The sequence below is a fragment of the Canis lupus genome, chromosome 9, assembly GCF_048164855.1.
Source record: "Canis lupus baileyi chromosome 9, mCanLup2.hap1, whole genome shotgun sequence".
Lineage (NCBI taxonomy): Eukaryota > Metazoa > Chordata > Mammalia > Carnivora > Canidae > Canis > Canis lupus.
This window is the reverse complement of record NC_132846.1, coordinates 25,774,887-25,794,603: the sequence shown is the minus strand read 5'-3', so window position 1 is coordinate 25,794,603 and position 19,717 is coordinate 25,774,887. Positions and strand designations below refer to the sequence as shown.

The 19,717-nt window shown below is 36.1% G+C and overlaps 1 protein-coding gene and 1 long non-coding RNA gene across 6 annotated transcripts in view; one reads left to right on the top strand and one right to left on the bottom strand.

The window, feature by feature from the left end:
* Window positions 1–19,717, top strand: part of MDGA2 (MAM domain containing glycosylphosphatidylinositol anchor 2) — a 784,495-nt gene that overhangs the window by 297,610 nt on the left and 467,168 nt on the right. The window lies entirely within an intron of this gene.
* LOC140639907 (uncharacterized) overlaps window positions 6,590–19,717 on the bottom strand; it is a 29,554-nt gene continuing 16,426 nt past the window's right edge. For all 3 annotated transcript variants that reach the window (XR_012036559.1, XR_012036558.1, XR_012036557.1), the window contains 3 exons: window positions 9,650–9,707; window positions 9,150–9,242; window positions 6,590–7,333 (listed from right to left, as the gene is read on the bottom strand). This is a non-coding gene — a long non-coding RNA (uncharacterized lncRNA). The remainder of the gene's footprint in view (window positions 7,334–9,149; window positions 9,243–9,649; window positions 9,708–19,717) is intronic.

Here is a 19,717-nt window from a genome sequence, read left to right as displayed (position 1 = left end):
TTTGTGACACTTTATCTTCTTTTTTTTGTTTGTTGCTATCAAGTTTTTATTTAAATTCTAGTTAGTTAACATACAGTGTAATACTGGTTTCAGGAGTAGAATTTAGTGATTCATCACTTATATATAACACTCAGTGCTCCACATAGCAAGTGCCCTTCCCTTCTTAATACCGTCACTCATTTAGCCCATTCCCCACTCACCTACCCTCCATCAACCCTGAGTTTGTTCTTTATTATTTAGAGTCTGTTTCCTGGTTTGCCATTCTCTCTTTGTTTGAGGTGGGGGGTATTGAGTAGAGGCAGAGGAAGAGGGTGAAAGAGAATCTTAAGCAGGCTCCAAGCTGAGCATGAGCCCTGCACAGAGCTTGATCTCAAGACTCTGAGATCATGACCTGAGCCAAAATCAAGAGTAGAGCACTTAACCAACTGAGCCACCCAGGCGCCCCTGCCTCCCTCTCCTTTTTTTCCTCCTTTCTCCTGTGTTCATCTGTTTGGCATCTAAATTCCACATATGAGTGAAATCTTTGACTGACTTATTTCACTTACACTCTAGCTTCATCCATGTGGTTGCAAATGGCAAGATTTCATTCTTTCTGATGGCTGAGTAATGTTTCATTGTATGCATCAGTGTGCATGTGTGCGTTTATATGTGTATACACATGCACATCACCTCTTCATTATCTGGTCATCAATTGATGGACATTTAGGCTCTTTTCATTTGGCTATTGTTGGTAATGCTGCTATAAACATTGGGGTGCATGTATCCCTTCGAATCAATATTTATGTATTTTTTAAAATTTTATTATTTTGGGCAGCCCTGGTGGCTCAGTGGTTTAGTGCCGCCTTCTGCCCAGAGTGTGATCCTAGAGACCCAGGATCGAGTCCCACATCAGGCTCCCTGCATGGAGACTGCTTCTCCCTCTGTCTGTGTCTCTGCCTCTCTCTCTCTCTCTTTCTCTGTGTGTCTCTCATGAATAAATAAATAAAATCTTTTAAAAATATATTTATTTATTCATGAGATAGACAGAGAGGCAGAGACATAGGCAGAGGGAGAAGCAGGCTCCTTGCAGGTAGCCCAATGCAGGACTTAATCCCTGGACCTCGATCACTCCCTGAGTCAAAGGCAGACTCTCAACCGCTGAGCCACCCAGACATCCTTGTATTTTTATGTCTTTGGGGCAAATGCCAATAGCACAATTGCTGAGTTGTAGGGTAATTCTATTTTTAACTTTTTGAGGAAACTTCATACTGTTTTCCAGGGTGGCTGCACCAGTTGTCATTCCCACCAACAGTATAAGAGGGTTCCCCTTTCTCCACATCTTTGTTACCTAGACATTCTGATAGGTATGAGGGTGTATCTCATTGTAGTTTTGGTTTGTATTTCCCTAATTATAGTAATGTATTTGTTGGCAATATGTATGCCTTCTTTGGGAAAATGTCTGTTTGTGTCTTCTCATTTCTTAACTGGATTATTTGTTTTTTGTGTGTTGAGTCTGATAAGTCTTTTATTGATTTTAGAACTTTAACTTCTTAAATTGGTTTTTAATTTAATTTTGACTTCAAATTTAAGACTGACAATGTTTTTCATTTTTTAAGTTTTTTTTTCTTTTAAATCTCTAAACTCAATGGGGGGTTTGAATTTATAAGCCTTATAAGCCCAAGATCAAGAGTCACATGTTCTACCAACTGAGCCAGCTAGGCAACCTCACAATGTTTTTTGAAAGAAATTTTACATTAGTGTTGAACTGGCTTTGTATTCAGTCTTGGATTCCTTTAAAGTACTTTACACCTTTTTCTTTGCATATGACTTGGTGAGGACCAAACTTCCCTCTCTTCTACATTGTAAGACATGTGCTGTTCTTTTTCTTGACAGGGTCACATGTCTGAATTTTGATAATGTGTGCTTACATGCAGCTGCCAAGATTGACTGGAGTAAGGCCTATGTGGTTACTTGGCCAATTACTGAATACCATCTAATCACCGATTAACTGAATGTGAGAGTTTATGGAAGACTTCAGAGTTGTCTATGCTTCAGCCTTCCAAATGAGAAAACTGAGGCTTAGTGAATATAACCAGCTTGTAGAGAATCAACAGAGAGTTATTGGAGGAGTTTTGACTTAAATCTAGGATTTATGGGATGACCTAAATGGGCATAGGCAAACTTAATTATGTGCAGAAGACGTAGAAGATTTTATGACTAGTCATGAGAACAACTGGATTTTATTTCCTCTTATTCCATTATCTGTGTCTCCTTAGTTAAATTGTTTGACTTCTTTATGCCAAAATATCTCTTTATACTAAATGAGAGTTGGAAATTAAAGTTCACTAATGGACAGAATTAATCATTAGTGGAAAATTAATCATTAGTGGTGTCATTGATCCAGTTACTAAGTATATACAAAATAAAGCACTTATTAATGGTCTTTATTAATCCTATTATCAAATACTCTAATAAACATCTCCCTCTTATTATCCTAATAGACTAATTTGTTAGCAAAAATCAAGCAGTGTTAAGGAGACTCCCAGAAAAGTATTAACCCAGAATAATGTCAAGTGATTTGAGAAAAGTGAGGAAATATGTTTGCTTGAGGTATGAGATGAGAACATAAGAGAGTTTACAAGGTGTGTGTGTGTTTATCAAGAGGAACATTTTTGTGGAATAACTTTTTTTAGATATCTCTGTTTATAAAATAAACAGTATATGAGTAGATTAAATTTTAATTTCTACAGTATAAATTTTATTTTAGCGCCTTTTCATTTCTTGGCATAATGACATATAGAGTAATTTTTCTGTTGATTTTTCTTCCATGCTTCACACCAAGCTGCTCAGGGCTAAATACAGAAAATTACATTTTCTTTCTAATCTGAGTATTTGATTGAAGAATTATGTCATCTTATAAGAAGAGTGTTTTTTCATAAAATATGATTTCTTTTAATGTTGGAAACAGTTGCTTTTTAATTTTTAAAAGAATTTATATAAGTAATGCAGCTATGTATGTTCATCTTTAAAATAACATAACTTTTTGTCATTGATCTTTAATGAAATTTTTCATGGACTGGTACAGCAATTCACAAAACTTTCATTATAAAAAGAAAACTTTGATTAGTAAACTTATCCTGCATTAAGAAGAATTGGATTTTTAAAAGATTTCATTTATTTATTCATGAGAGACAGAGAGAGAGAGACAGAGACATAGGCAGAGGGAGAAGCAGACTCCCTGCAGGGGAGCCTGATGTGGTACCCAATCAAGGGCCGCAGATTATGACCTGAGCCGAAGGTAGACTCTCAACCACTGAGCCACCCAGGTGCCCCAAGAATTGGATTTTTAAACATCAATAAAAACAAGGTTGGCACATTTTTGAGGCCCCTTTCTGCCCTTCCTCACCTTCTCTCCTCCCTGTCAACCACCATTGTATTTTCTGCTTTTGTGAATTCGACTGTTTTAGATATCCCGTGTAAGTGAAATCACACTGTATTTGTCCTTCTGTGATTGGCTTATTTCACTCAGTATAATGTCCTACTGGTATATCCATTTTTTAAAGGCTAAATAGTATTTCATAATGTGTATATACCACATTTTGTTTATTCATTCATTTGTTGATAGACACTTTGGTTGTTTCCATATCTTGGCTGTTGTGAATATTGCTGCAGTGAACATGGGAATGCAGATTTCTCTTTGAGATCTGATTTCAGTTCTTTGGGATATATATCCAGAAGTGGGACTGCTGGATCATATGGTGGCAGAAGGGAAATGGAGGGTCATTGTTCTGTGTGTATAAAGTGTCAGTTCTGCTATATGGATAAGTTCTAGTTCTGTTGACTATAGTTAACAATACAGTATTATACACTTCATAATATGGTATAAGAAGACATCAAATGGGGATCCCTGGGTGGCGCAGCAGTTTGGCGCCTGCCTTTGGCCCAGGGCACGATCCTGGAGACCCGGGATCGAATCCCACGTCAGGCTCCCGTTGCACGGAGCCTGCTTATCCCTCTGCCTGTGTCTTTGCCTCTCTCTCTGTGTGACTATCATAAATAAATAAAAAATTAAAAAAAAAGAAGACATCAAATGTTAAGTGGTCTTACCATATGCGCACCAAAAAAACAAAGGGACATAAGGAAACTCTGGAGGTGTTGGATATGTCTATTCTCTGAATTGTAGTGATGACATCATGGATATTTGCATTTTTCCAGATTCATCAAATTGTACACATTAAATATGTACATTTCTTTGTATATCAATTATATCTTGATAAAGTTGTTTAAAAAAATCCTCTAAAATTAGCCCAGTCTAAAGTTCAGTAATAATGGCCAAATATAGGTCTAAAACTCACAAATATATGCAGAGAGGTTACATAGTCCATAAATATATAATTCTTTCATAAAACCTGCCTTTCTGTCTTTCTTTTCTTTTTGAAAGATAGGAATTTAGATAGGAAAGAAATCTGGAAAATGTCCAGTAGAACTATTTGAGTTGTTTCCACATTTCACTCCTATATATTTTAAGTGTCACAAAGGAAATACATTCTACAGAATTATTTGAGAAATCATTTACATAGGTTTTTGGATCTAAGTATCATATCTTTGATTTTTTTCTGGTAGCTGCAGTGAAGTATGAATCATTATGATTTGGTTCTCTGCCTAATGTCAAGACTGAACTTGACCTGGGAATACAAGTTATTCTGATTATATCTTGTCGTAGATGGAGAAACACACATGGCACATTTAAACACCCTTTTCAAAAGCATAACTGCATTTCACTATCAGAGTTCTGCTTTTCCAATTTAAAATTTACCAAATGTGTGTGGATTATTCCCTTTGACGTTGTGTTGAATTATGAGGCATGTCACGTAAATACTGTTTGAAAGATATATCCTTCTTTCTCTGTATTTCATTGTATATTCCAGTTATTTAAAGCATAGTCACATACCTGAAACTATGGCAGTTAATGCTTCGAGTAGAAATTGCGTTGTAGACTAATGTATCACAAACAATAGAGGAATAATAGTGATTCCCAAAGTGTATATAAATTTAAATCTAGGTTTGTAAAAATAAATCAAATTGACGTATAAGGTACCTGATGTAAATTAAAATTTTGATTAGGTAACCTGTAACTTGTAAAAATGAGCGAAATTGAACCCATTTAAAATCACTATTAATGAAATATACATATAGATGTGGATATATTCATTTTACTATTCTTCCTTTCAAATTGCTCTGCCTTAGTATTTCTGGTCCAAGTGGTTTCCTGGCAGCTATTTCAAGAAAATAAAATAGAAAAATAGCAGTTTGAATAGTATTGAAACATTTGATTTGTGCATTAAAAGTATTTGTTTTTTTCTTCTCATTGTAAATATAGAGAAATTCTTTCACCTCCTATTTAGCATTTTGAACTTTTAAAGCCTATACTGTCAAGTCCAAAGGAGTGACTTTGGGCAAATCACTTAATTTTCTTTGCTTCAGTTTTCTCATTATGCGATGATTGCTAGACTTCTGTGATTCTTGATTTGATATCTGTTTCTGACTCTCCCTTGACAACAGGTTGTACATTGTCACTAGCAGCAATTAGTTCATAATTGTTAGCACCCAGCATTTTTACTGTGATAATTTAAGAATGTACAATCCAGTATTCATGACTTGTATAGTTTTTGAAATTTCTTAGAGGTCACAAAAAAAAAAAAAGAAGAACCTATTGAGTGACTATAAACACCTCTACTTTTGTATCTGGAAGAAAAGAAACCACCCATGAATCTTATAGACAAGCACTATGTTCATTATCGGGATGTTTTGAAGACCATCAACCTTGAGCAGCTTGTACAGAAGCACCTATTTTTCTATGCCAAGAACTATGTATAGAAGGTTCACTGGAGCCTTCTTCTAAGCAGATTGGCACCCTCACCTATGTTCTTATTCTCTTCTTTTTTCTCTTCCTCTTTTCCTCCCTCCCCTCTCTCCTTCCTTCCTTCCTTCCTTCCTTTCTTCCTTCCTTCCTTCCTTCCTTCCTTCCTTCCTTCCTTCCTTCCTTCCTTCCTTCCTTTCAAAATAAGCCATATTTAAGAAAATAAAACCCCCATGGGATGCAAGTGCTAGTCTAGCGATGCTGCACAGTTTGACTTTAGAAAGGTCTTACATGGAATAAAGAGTGCGAGAAATAATGATAACTGAGTCACCTTGAATCCAATAACAAAAGCAAAATTTTGCTTACCTTAGACTGTAAATCATGTGAAGAATGGTTTGATCCAGTTACATAATTTGTTAACTCAAAGTGAAAATCAACCAACCAACCCACAACAGATTGTGGAGGTTTGTTACTGGAAGATAATCTGAAACCTAGAAATCTGAAATGGAGAAAGTTACCTTAAGAATCAAGAAACAGGGCAGCCCTGGTGGCGCAGTGGTTTAGCGCCGCCTGCAGCTCAAGGTGTGATCCTGGAGACCTGGGATCGAGTCCCATGTCAGGCTCCCTTTCACGGAGCCTGCTTCTCCCTCTGCCTGTGTCTCTGCCTCTCTCTCTCTCTGTCTCTCATGAATAAATAAATAAAATCTTAAAAAAAAAAATCAAGAAACAACCAAATGACAGAGAAGACAGTTGCAGACATAAGAATGATGTCTTTTATTTATAATTGAAGGCACAGCTGGGGGTCTGTGGACTATTGCCCACCTGCACATGTGTGTGGCTTAGAGTACTGAATACTTGTGTATAAAGTGTCTCAAACATTTTTGCATCAGTTGCCAATATTAAAATGGGAAGTTTCCCAAAGAATATGTATATATCTTTCTCTCTTCTTAAAAAAAAAAAAAATCTGTTTCCTGCATTCCATCCATTCTGGTTCTCAGCAGAATCCATCTCTCTCTCCTTATTGTTTTTAACGCCTAGTCTCTTCCAGATGATACCTGATCTCTTCCCTTAGGCTTGTGAATTTTTCCTCTAGTTTAAATAATATACACCATTTTAAAAGTATTGATTAGTTTAATGGGCTATCACATATGTGGTATTTATCAAGCAAGCAATTAAGATCAAAACCAAAAATAAAGAAGTGTGTAACACCTCCTCTGTTTACTTTATCCAAAACGTGAGTTACCCATGTTGCCATAATTCTTATCTTCTTTTTTTGGAGGACACAGCATGCTCCAAAACACTTCTATTCTTCACAATCTGAGTTGGTTAATGGGGCAGCAGGTCCTAAACAAATCCTTAACTTCTATTTCAAAAACACTGGAGTTGTATACTTGTAGTTTTTGTCATATATTTATAATGGGAAATGACTCCAGTAACATATTTTGTGCCAGGCTTCTTCTTTGATGATTGCTTGCTATCAATCACATCTGATACCTGGAAGAATAAAAACAAGGACAAATTTAAAAATATCAAAACCAGCTGCATACATACACATTGAGGACAGGGTTCTTTCAGATAGACCAATGAATTCACAGTTGCCACTTTGTTCCAGGAGGATAGGCAGTGAGAATGTAGTGTGAACAGCGGCTCTTCCAGGAGCACATAAAATGTGCACATTGTAAAAATTGAGTTGTATTACTTACCATCTTTAAAATGAAGCATGATATTAGCATATATTTAGATTGTAGACTCTAGAAGAAAAACAATAGATCCCCTCATACGTGATTATCCTCTCTTCACACTTTTTTCTACTGCATCAGCTGATCATTAAATTTTCCCCGGGTTGATGGAAATACTGGGTTTCACAGTGAGTGACCAACACAGGGTGGAGAAAATCTTTCCCTTTTATTTCCTCAGGAATTTCTGTCTAAATGCACATTGTCTTCCAGATGGTGATTTTGTTTATTTCTTTTTGCTATGGTGGAGTACTCAGATCAAAAAAATAAAAACATGTAAGGTGATGTTTAAATAATCACTTCAATCCTTTAATCATGAAAGAGATTTAAGAGAAGACTGAATTTGTTTTTGTTATCATAGGGTAAGCAGCATTTTTGTTTGTTGTCTCAGAAAGAAAGGTATGATAGTACATTTCTCTATGTGATTCAGCAGTTATAGGTGGGAAAATGTTGTGACTAAGAATGCAACTTAGCATTAGGTTCCTGTGATTTGAACTCTAGCTTCCACCTTTTCCTGAACTTGTGAACTTTTTTTTTATTTGCTACCTTTCTTCAAGCATCAGGATTCTTCTGTGCTAACTATAGATGATATACATTATCCAGAGTTATATGAACAGTGAGTAATTTTATGTGAAATATATAACAGAGAGCTGGGTATATTTAAAAACATGAAAACATTCATGCACACACATATATGTACATATATTATATGTATATATAATATGTATATATAATATGTACATATATGTGTGTAATTATATTTACGTCTTGTGTAGTAGTTTATATTATACAGTGTGAATAAATTATCTCGGTAGCAATTCTAAGAGCCACTAGGGGTAAAGAAAGTGGTATTTCTGGAAGAGGAGTACACTAATCTGGTTTTGCTCTGCATTACGATTTATTTGTTGGCAGTAAGCATTTATACATGTCTCTACCTGCCAAAAATCCTTGATTTTTGTGTAGGTGAGAGGCAAGACGAGTCTAGCAGTAAGGCAAATGGGAAATGGAAGCCCAACAGGCCTTTCTATTGATGAGTGTCAGATGCTATGCTTGTTTCTTATATTCACATAGGCCTTAATTTACATTATTTATTTTTTTAATTTACATAATTTAATGTCAAGAACAAGACTGGCATATATCAAAAACAAATGGCTGGATATTCCTCCATTAGTGACTCCATTCACACTCTCCACTGTTGTCTCCCTTCCTCTGTTCCTTGAGAAGCTGACCTGTGTGGGCTGACTCCAGTGGGCCCCCTTATCTTCCAGCTTCTAATTCCATTAGACTAGTGAGACCAAAGGGGATGAGATTGGTTTGTAGGAGACTAAGAATTTATTCACCTAGCTTACTCTCTGAGGAAGCCACAGTTTGTTAGTAGCTCCATTCCTCTGCCTTAACAATGGCCCTTGTTCTGGTGCCCTGTCTGGCCACTGGTCTAGCCAGGTGTAGATATCCTTGTATCTTCAGACCCCGGTTAGGGATTGGCTTCCCACTTTCACTAGTCCCACTCTTTTACTTCCTTGCTTTTTCCTTATCTTTGGCCTTTCCTTGGTAAACAGTCTCTTCATTAATACCTCTTTAATCATGCTTTTTGAGAGCGGCATACGATTCCTGACAGGACCTTGACTGATAAAAATATCCTCGGTGAAACAAAATTAATGATTTCTCTGTAGAAAGAAACGAATAATACATTATTCTACTCCAGGGATCGTTAACACTTAATATCTCTATTTTTAAAGCCAAGACAAGCTATAACCGATTTGCTTGAATTTCTCTCTGTGATTAAGAGTTTATCAGAATGCTACAACGGTGTGTGTATGTGTATACTATTGTATTCGCCTAAGGGCAGAGTAATGCTGCGGCTTGCATTTCAGAACAGCTGATGTAACCGCATAATGGAGAGTGGCTTGAGAAGGGATAAAAACTAAAGGCTGAACAGCTATTCAGAGACTGTTGTGTAGTTTAGGTAAGAGATGAGAGTAACTTTGACTAGGTCAGTGGTAGGAAAATGTAGTGGAAAGGAATACTTTAGAAGGTATCTAAGGCAAAGAATAGTACAGTGGTTACTTCTTACCAGCTCTGTGACCCTGGGCAGGTTCTTTTACTTTTCTGAATCTCTATTTCTTCTCTATCTGCAAATTGAGGAGAATAGTACCTCTATCAGAGAAGTAGTGTGAGGATTAAATTGATATGTATAATGAACATAGAACAGTTCCTGGCACATGGCAAGCATATAACATCCACTTTAAATATTACTAGTAGTATCTTTATGGATGCCGAATATGGGTGGAGAGAATGTGTCTGGATAATACAATTCAGTGGAGTATGTGATTTTCGACATCATTCATCATTCTGCTGAATAGATGATTTAGCAGAAATTTGAGATCTTTAAGTTTTTCTGTTAATTCCACATAAATTTATTTTCAGATTCACATTGCTTCCATCTTGCATTACTGTCTGTTGCTGTCATCCCCATGCTTAACATATAGCTAAATAAAACCCACATTCCTTAGTCTAGAATTCCAAATGCATTTGAGGGATCTTCCACACTGCCTGTGTCTTTTTAAAAAAAAAGATTTTATTTATTTGTCACAGGGAGAGAAAGAGAGAGCACAAGCAGGGGAAGAGAGAGGAGCAGAGAGAGAAGCAGGCTCCCCACAGAGCAGGGCGTCCTATCTTGAAGGGCTCAATCCCAGGACCTTGGGATCTTAACCTGAGCCGAAGGCAGAGGATTAGCTGCCTGAACCACCCAGGAATCCCTTGACCTGTGTCTTAACTGAGCCTTTTATCCCCAACAGAATCCCCCACAGTGGTCAAGGGCATTCTCTTGCAGTTCGTCTCACCTAAATTGGCCTCCTTATAACTTAATCTGATTTAGTCGTATGTATCCTCAGAAACCTTCTGTGGTTCCTTGTTTGTCCAGAGTATATGGTCTTAGATCCTGAATCCAGAATTCATAGCCCTCACTAGTTTGGCCTACCTGTCATATTGTTTGATTTTCTCATTCTGTTCCATTATTGGATATTTACATATCCTTCAGAGTTTTGATTTATTTTGTGGTAGCTATACCCTACACCTGATATCTATCCTCCTTTCCTGCACGTGCCCAATGAAGTTCTACTTGTCTTGAAAAGGTCAGCACAGTCCCAGTTTCTCAGAGAGATCACCTTCAGAATTCCTCCTGTTTTCATTGTGTTTCTTCCTCCCTTTTCCCTTTGCTATGCTAAGTGAAGATCTATTACAGTACTTTCCAAAGTGTTTTTGTATTAGGAAACAGATTCTCAGATTTTATTGTGAATGTCAGTCATTAATACAGCTTCTTGGGTCACCCGATCCAGAAGATAGACTCTTTAAGTCTGCAGGTTTAAAAAAAAAAAAAAAAAGTCTGCAGGTTTTAATGCAGATGCTTATCTTAGGATGATAAATGGAGAAATATCAGAAAGGGAGACAGAACGTAAAGACTGCTAACTCTGGGAAACGAACTAGGGGTGTTGGAGGGGGAGGAGGGCGGGGGGTGGGAGTGAGTGTGTGACGGGCACTGGGGGTTATTCTGTATGTTAGTAAATTGAACACCAATAAAAAAAAAAAAAAAAAAGACCCCAGGTCAAAGAGAAAAAGGATTGACCCTGCCTGTCACCCAGCCCCACAGCTTCTTCTCATGGCATGAAGCCATGATTCTCATGATTGAGATGTCTGCTTTCTGGGATGAGTGAATGGTACAATCATCCCAGTGACAGATTCATGACTAAGCATTGCTGAATTCTCCATTTCAGTTTCTTAGTTAAGGGTAATTTGAGAAATCAAGTCAGATCCTGAGTGTCCAACCCCCAAATCAGAATCTGTGACCTGTCATGCCCATATCTTCCATGTGATTTCCCGATCTCATTCTTAGCACATTCTACTTCTTATTCTTTCCTATTCCCTCTGCTGCTTAGGCTCGCCTGTACTTCCAAAATTTTGCTGGGACACTGTTGTCATGCCCTGTTATTTAGTCTTGTAATAGTACTCTTCTGTTTTTTCTTAAGATACATGAGCCTATTTTTCCTTGCTCTGTCTCCCCCAAGTTTGCTTTGCCATATATGGAGCCTGCATCTTTTTTATTTAATTATTCTGAAGGCTGTGTAATTTCCCCTCCCTCCCTTCTCACTCTCCTCTCCTTCACTTCTTCATATGATGCTGAACATTGATAGCACTTTGCATCATTTCTTTTCTAACCAAGGTAAGATAACTAGTGAGCAGAAATCAAGACAAAACCCTTCACATTTTAAGAATTTCAAACAACTTCTAAAAGATGACAATTTAAACAACTTACAGAACTTACACAACTTAAACAACTTATATCTGAATCTAAATGAGGCAGACAGAGGTTCCTGGTGAAAAAATAAATGTGAATGAATTTCCTTTGCATAATCATCATATTTGTCAAGCAAACCAGAAAGGAAAAAGTCATGAAAAAATTTCTTGTAATAATTTTGGTAAAACAATGATTTGGTTCAACACTTCTTGGCCAGAAAGTCCACAGAAAATTCCAGGGTCTGTACTAATTTGCACTGAAGAAAGAAAATATTCTGACTTTCTCTAGATAAAAGGTAACTGTAATATTTTCTGAGTGAGGGATCCCTGGGTGGCGCAGTGGTTTGGTGCCTGCCTTTGGCCCAGGGCGCGGTCCTGGATATCCAGGATCAAATCCCACGTCAGGCTCCCGGTGCATGGAGCCTGCTTCTCCCTCTGCCTGTGTCTCTGCCTCTCTCTCTCTCACTGTGTGCCTATCATAAATAAATAAAAGTTAAAAAAAATATTTTCTGAGTGATTAATATAATGTCATTTTTAACATGCATTCCCAGTGATTCTGATACAGCTGGTCCATGGACAACAATAATGCATTTACTCTTCTTTCTTTTTAAATTTATTTTTTCTTTTTTAAAAGATTTTATTTAAATTCAAGTTAGTTAATATATGATGTATTAGTAATTTCAGGGGTAGAATTTCATGATTCATCAGTTGCATTTAACACCCAGTGCTCATTACATCACATGCCTTCCTAATGCCCATCACCCAGTTACCTCATATTTGTCTTTTCTAATTATATTTTGAGCTACAAGAGAAAATGTTTTATACAATTTTGTCTTATAGATCTTAATACATTTTGGATAAAGTATCTGCTCAATTAAGTATTTCCTACATTGAATTGAATGGAATTATTCGGCATTGAGTTTTTCTAATACCTATTTCTTTCATGCTATTTCATGCTCTTATTCTTACTACATTCCTTTCTAGTTAATTTTACATTCCCTCTGTTCCTATTCCCACCTCACTTATGCCAACCTCCACTTTCAAGACTGCATTTTAAGCTAATTCTAACTGAGGATGCCATTTCAGTTGAAAATGTTTAGCAATTCTTTTAAAGTTATAGGCAACGTTTTTTTCTTTGTCTTTTTTCTTTTTCTCCTATTTAGGGAATGAACTGTTTATTTTATCACATCTATTAATCAAGTCTAGGCAAAGGTCACTTCAGAATAACTATGATTGAGCCCTTTATTTTGAATCTTTGCATAAAGTCACTCAAAAGTGTTATATGGAAGTATATGCTGTATACTATATACACGACTTAACAAAATTCATTCCAAAACAGTGGCTGGAGTTAATCTTTGAATGAGGAGAAGAATCTTATACTACTCCAGAATTTGCCCCTATGCTTCTCTGACAGTCTTAAGGCTTTCTCTCATTTATTATTTGAGGCAACCACAAACTTCCTATTAATACTAAGCAGTTCCCAAGGGAGAGAGATGTATGTGTTTGTGAGAGCAAGTGAGAGTTGTGCTAGAAAGCATGGTGACGAGGAGTGGTGTGGGGAGCGGTTATGCTAATATAATCCAATGCTGGTAAAATATCTCATGTATTTGTATCATGGCTCACGGTGCTGAAAAAATATCAGATTTTAGTTAAATAAACAAAATTTAAAAAATAATGCTAGTCTACACTTCATAAAATCTAGAATTATTGTACTCTGTCAATCCAAATGGAGAATCTGAATACCCACAGATGATGCATAAAATCTGAGATATGGATATGGCATTGAAATTACTTTTTTTTATATGCAAGCCATGTTTTTTTTGGGTAGTGTTGCATTAAAAGCCCTGCCTCCAAAAAAAATTTAAAAAAAAAAAAAAAAAAAAAAAAAGCCCTGCCTCCTCTATTCCAGCCTGTTCCTGAAGGATAAAATCAGATTGAGTTGTTTCTCCAGGATCTGTATCTCCTTATCAGGTTGCTTGAGTTCATTAAATTTTAGCAGTAAGTTTTATTTTTCAGTCTGTTATTTTCTTTCTAGAGATCACTAATACTAAAATAATGATAATGATGATGATGATGATGATGGAGCAGTAACAAATTACATTGCAAACCTATTTCCCAAAACTGCTATCAGATGCTGACCTAATTTTGACACTTCAAAACATGTCAGTAAAGGAAGATTAAGGAAGAAAAAATATTATTTTATATGTAGGGCCCCTTGGCTCCTCCCCTTACAACTGGTTAGTCTGCCATTTATGGCAATTTCTGCTGCCTAAGTTTTTAAAAACACATGCTTTGTGACATATGGGCCCCTGTCTGATCAGTCTGTGTCTCTGATGACAGGGAATCAATCCAAATAGAACACTGTGAATAGAAATACTTTTCTTTATATAGAATATCTTGGAATCTCTCTATTTCTTTCCTTACTCACTTTACTATTACATGTGAAGTTCAGTATTTTGGAAAAAAGTCATTTTTAGCATTTTAATAACAAACAACCTAGCTATTTCTGTCTAAGTAAAATGCATCAGGCAGTTATAAAATCATTATTTCCAGAACTGAAAGGGGCCTTGTTAAATCATTACAAAACAAATTATTAAACAATTGCTATTCTCTTTCTGAAAATAGTGATCAATAGCTATTAATGGCAGAGAAGATGAACAAAGGAGATATCAATTTTCCAGACTAAAATATTGTAGAAGCTTATTTTGGTAATGTAGTGTGACTACATCCTTATAAAGATCTTGTGTCCTTTTTTATAAGCATCTTTAACTTGTATAGCCAAACTGTTACTTGTTACATAGTATGGCAATTTTTCCTTTTTCTCTGGCTCAGATAAAATCATAGTAAGTTTAGTACCACAGAGTACTGGATAACTGTTAGTTAGCTTTAATAGTTCTTGCGAGATCTTTCTGTAGTACAGGAGGATCCACTCAAAAGGAGAAGATAACCTCATTCCCAGTTTGAGGACAACTGGCATTGAACACTGGCAAGGCCAGCAGCCTGATGTCAGGTTTCAGTTGACAGTCTTTAAGGCAACCAGGGTATGACAACTAGCAGTGGAATGCATCTTTTGGTCAAGACATTTCATTTGATAAATAAAATTTGTGGTAATTATTACATGTGATCTTAATGCTCTATTGAATACAAGCTATGTCAAAAAGCAATGAATTGAAAGACAAGTAAAAATACCAATAAACTATGTCCTAATTGCCATGACCTTGGTTAGTCCTGCCACCACACAAGAGAGAACCTCAACAGCCAATGTATAGGATTACCTAGAACTAATTGAAAATTCACCTTGGGGTTTGTGTGTGTTTGTGTAGGTGTGTGTGTTTGTGTAGGTGTGTGTGTTTCCACTCTCAAGCTAAGAAAGAAGAGCCAGCTAATCACTCAGAACCACAATCTACTCTATCTGCTTTCTTTCACCTTCAAATATGTCATTTTGAGACACATATGTGTTTTCTGTTTTTCCTGGAAAGGTGTAATCATTTCCATAGTATTCCATAGAGTGTTCTTAGAACTCCTCTGACAATGAAATCTGTGCTTATGTCCCCTTTGGCCTTTAACTCTTATAAGTTTTGGGTTAGTTTTATATGGGTTAAGTGTTTTATGAGTAAATGGCAGAGATAGATGGCTTTCTCCTAACTTTAGTATAAATACAGATACTCAAGTTAGTCTTAAATCTCTTAAATCCAGGCTATTCCCCTCCAGGAAAAATAGAGGAGAATTTATGTTTTTGATAAAATTTTTAGATTTTAACTATTTCTCCTTTATTCTTACTGCATTTAAGGATAAAATAATGGACTTCTCTACTCAGAAAACTCACGTTTCTTTTTTAATAGCATTCTTGGAGATTGAGACTGTGATATTCATCATGCTATCTAAAAGAAGGAAGGAAAGAAGGAAGGAGAGCAGAGAGAAAAAAAATAGCACAGGAGGGAAGGGAGAGTGGAAGAAAGAAGAAAAAAGAAGGGGACAGGGAGGAAGGAAAGATGAATGGATGTGTTGCTATCCCCTATCCATTTTGGTGACTGTATCATCACATTATCAGGGAAAATGCCAAGTTGTGAACATCTCACCTCTCCCATTAATTGTTCAGTAATGTATTAGTTTCCTAGGGCTGCCATAAGAAAGTACCACAAACTGGGTGGCGTGAGTAATAAGAAATTTATTGTATCACAGGTCTGAAGGCTAGAAGTTTGAGATAAAGGTATTGGCAGGATTGGTTCCTTCTGAGGGCTGTGAAGAAGAATCTGTTTAATACTTCTTCCCTAATTTCTGGTGGTTTGCCGGCGATCTTTGGTGTTTCTTGGCATGTCTGGATGCATCAATCACCTCAATCTCTGTCTTCCTATTCACATGGTGTTCTTCTGGTGTGTATGTCTGTGTCCAAATTTCGCCTTTTGATAAGGACATCAGTTACATGAATCAGGGCTCATTCTAATGACTTCATTTCAACTTGATTACCTCTGTTAATTTCTACCTCTAAATAAGGTCACATTCTGAAGTATTGGGGGTCAGGAATCCAACATATTTTGGAGGGGTTACGCATTCAGTCTATAATAAATAACATCTTTTTTGTTATAATACAACAACTTTGAAAGCATTTGAAGTATGATTCTTTTACTGCTGTCATAACCCAACATAATTCAAGGTAGTAGGCTATAATGTTACCTTATCCCCACCGCCCCCCCCCACATCAAAATTAGTAGTTTAAGACATCAGTGAATATATCCATCATTGAAAAATAAACCTCTGCTAATTTTTAGCAGGTCTACAGAAAATGTAGAGATGAACCTGAAGAGATGAAATATCCCTGACACCTTCTTTCTGAAAATTGGAGTTCAGTAGCATGTGCTGATTGAAAATGGGGTATACTTTCAATTTTTTAGTTTATAAGATATTGATGTACTAGAAGGACTGACATAAACTTAACAGGCTAATAAATATCTAACTCTAGGTAGAAACCATTTCATTATTTGAAAGCCGATAGAATTTTGTAGATTATAATAGATATTTTACAGTTTGTGTGCAAGTCGGAAATGTACCATTTCAAAGACTGATTGGGAAGAGATGGTTGATTTGAATTTTGTCAAGCTCAAGGATATTATTTATAAATGTCAGTATTTGTGCTTTGCCTTCATAAGGCAGATAGTCTGTTGTTCTAGTCCAGAATAACAGATGACTGAAGATCCACCAACCAGTAAGAAGGATATTGTAATGTAACACTTAGTAAAGATATTATATTATAAATCACAATATGCATTTTAAGCAGCACATTCTAAGATATTTCATATGTAGAAATAGCCACATAATAAAGAGACTATGGGGAAGATAGCAAAAGGCTGTGCCTTCAGGCTAAGGAAAATTATGATGTAAATTATTTTATCAGGAAAGATATGAACCTAAATTAGTCCCATTTGTCAGAATGACAATCAGTGAGGAAAAGATAGAACTTTTGAAAATAATCATCTGAGTAATCTGTAAAATTATACTTCTAGAGTATGTATATAGTCAGGAATTATGTGTAGCTTTTTTGCAATGACCTTCATTCCTTCCTCCCTTTCCTCCCTCTTTTGTACTCTATGTCTTTCTATGCTGTTGTTTTTCACTGCATCATACATTTATTCAGTAAACATTTAAAGAAATGTATCATGTGCTAGACACAGTGGTAAGCATTTGGGATATAATGCTGAGTAAAATAAGTCACAGTTCCTGCTATTATGGAGTTTACTTCTAACTGGAGGAGACTCACATAATTAATAATAACCACATAATTACATTATGGAAGTGTATGTAGAATTGTATCTATGATGAGTGCTATGAAGAAGAGGCCCATGTTGTTCTGAGGGCCCATGAGTAAAGGATTTGATTTATTCAGAGGAGCCAGGGAACATGTTCCTGGGGTGAAAACACTGGAAGGAGTTGTAAACAATAACTAGCATAAGGTCAGAGGAAAGGACTTTGGAACCAGAGAGAACAATATGGGCAGAGGCTTTGGGCCAGGATGAAATCCGGCAAGTTCAGGGACTGGAAGGGAGAATGAGGAGAGTTTGAATGCCATGTGGAAGCAGGGAAAGAATTATCAGGGTTTCCACAATCCTAGTCATAGCCATTTTATTTTAAAAGCATTAGGGAACCACTGAGGATTTTGTTTTGTTTTGTTTTTCTGAGGATTCTTAAGTAAGGAATTGATACAGTCATTTCAAAATACCACTAATGTGTTGTCTGGAGATGCAATTGGAAAGGGGTCATCAGAATGATTTTGTAGTCGCCTGCATGACAGATGATAGTGGCTTGGGATGGTATGCTTGTGCTGAAACTGGAGCAAAAGAGTCAATTAAGAGGAAAAGTCAACAGCTCTTGGTAATGGTGTCAAGGGTGAGGTCTAGGTATCTAGTACAGGAAACTTTTCTGATGGTATTGCCATCCAATGACACAGAGAAAGCTGAAAGAAGACATCTTTTTTGAGTAGTGAGAGGTGTTGAGTTATGGCTATATTATATATATTATATAATATAGGTAAATTAATTTAGGTAATACCTAAATTATAGGTATATATTATATATTTTGGATGTATTAGAATATATTAAGATATTCAAGAGAAACTGTCAAGTAGACAGTAAGATTTAGGGACCTGGAGGGCAAGACCACAGTCTATGTTGGCAGTTTGAATTTGTGAGCCATCATATAGATGATACCTTGGCCAAATCATAGGTTAATGCTTGTGTACTCTAGAATAAGAATAGATGAGAAGAGTCTAGAGTAGAACAGGCCTTACAGTGTTTGACACTTTTTCCTAGATAACCAAATTGAGACCCCTCCGCCTGTAAATGGCTTATGGAAAATAAGATTGTTCCAGGGGAAGACTTCCTCAGTGCTGACAAGCACTATAGGAAGCTTTTCTTGAGAAAATATAATTGGAAGCTTTAGACAAACTCTTTCAGAAAGTATAAAAGCCCTTACCTCCTCAGCATGCTGTTTAGCAGTCTCCATTTCAAGAATGTTAAAAGGTCACATATCTTAACCTGTCATCTTATATGAAGAAGAAAAAAATAGGGACAAACGTCACGCCAACCTGAATTTTTATTTGAGGTTCTCGTGGGCATATGTATACATATATCATATCAAAGACTTTGTACTTAGATCTCTCAAAATTATTTTTCATTTACTTAAAGAGAAAGTTTAGCCTCTGTACTAAACCCTAAGTAAAAGGAAAAAAAAAGATTCTGAGCATCTCTAAAAATATTTATTATATTCAATTTTTCTCTAATGTCTCATCAAATAGAGTTGAAGCAGAGGTATTCATGTTTCAATGCTATTGAGGTGCTCTTCTAAATGTTTGACTAGAGATTGTAATCTGAATTATTATTGTGTGAAGCCATTAATTTGCTGTCATATTTGATATACTAATGTAGGTCAGTGACAAAACACCACTTAAAGGTACTGGTAGCTAATAGGAACATATCGACATGAGAACCTGTCAAAAGGCCTTTAATTGGAAATTAAGGAACATTTGATATATGTCAAAATAGCTCTGGATTTAGACCCTCAGATCTCTTGTTCTAAGCCCTTAATTAAAATAGAGGCTTCATCTGCATAATAACATTTTTGGCTTGTGTCATTCCTCCATTATTCATTTTAGTTCTTGAAACCTCAGTATTGAAAATGTCATTTTATAATTGTTTGGTATGTCTTTGAAATTTTTGCAAATGTTTGTGGGTTTTTTTTAAGATTATCGTAGCAAAGCAAATGCATGCTTTGCACTTTGAGTATTAAAATATATTTCTAAGAATGCTGATTAGGTGATTAATTAGATAAAAGCCTATCTGAAATACTTCTCTGTAAA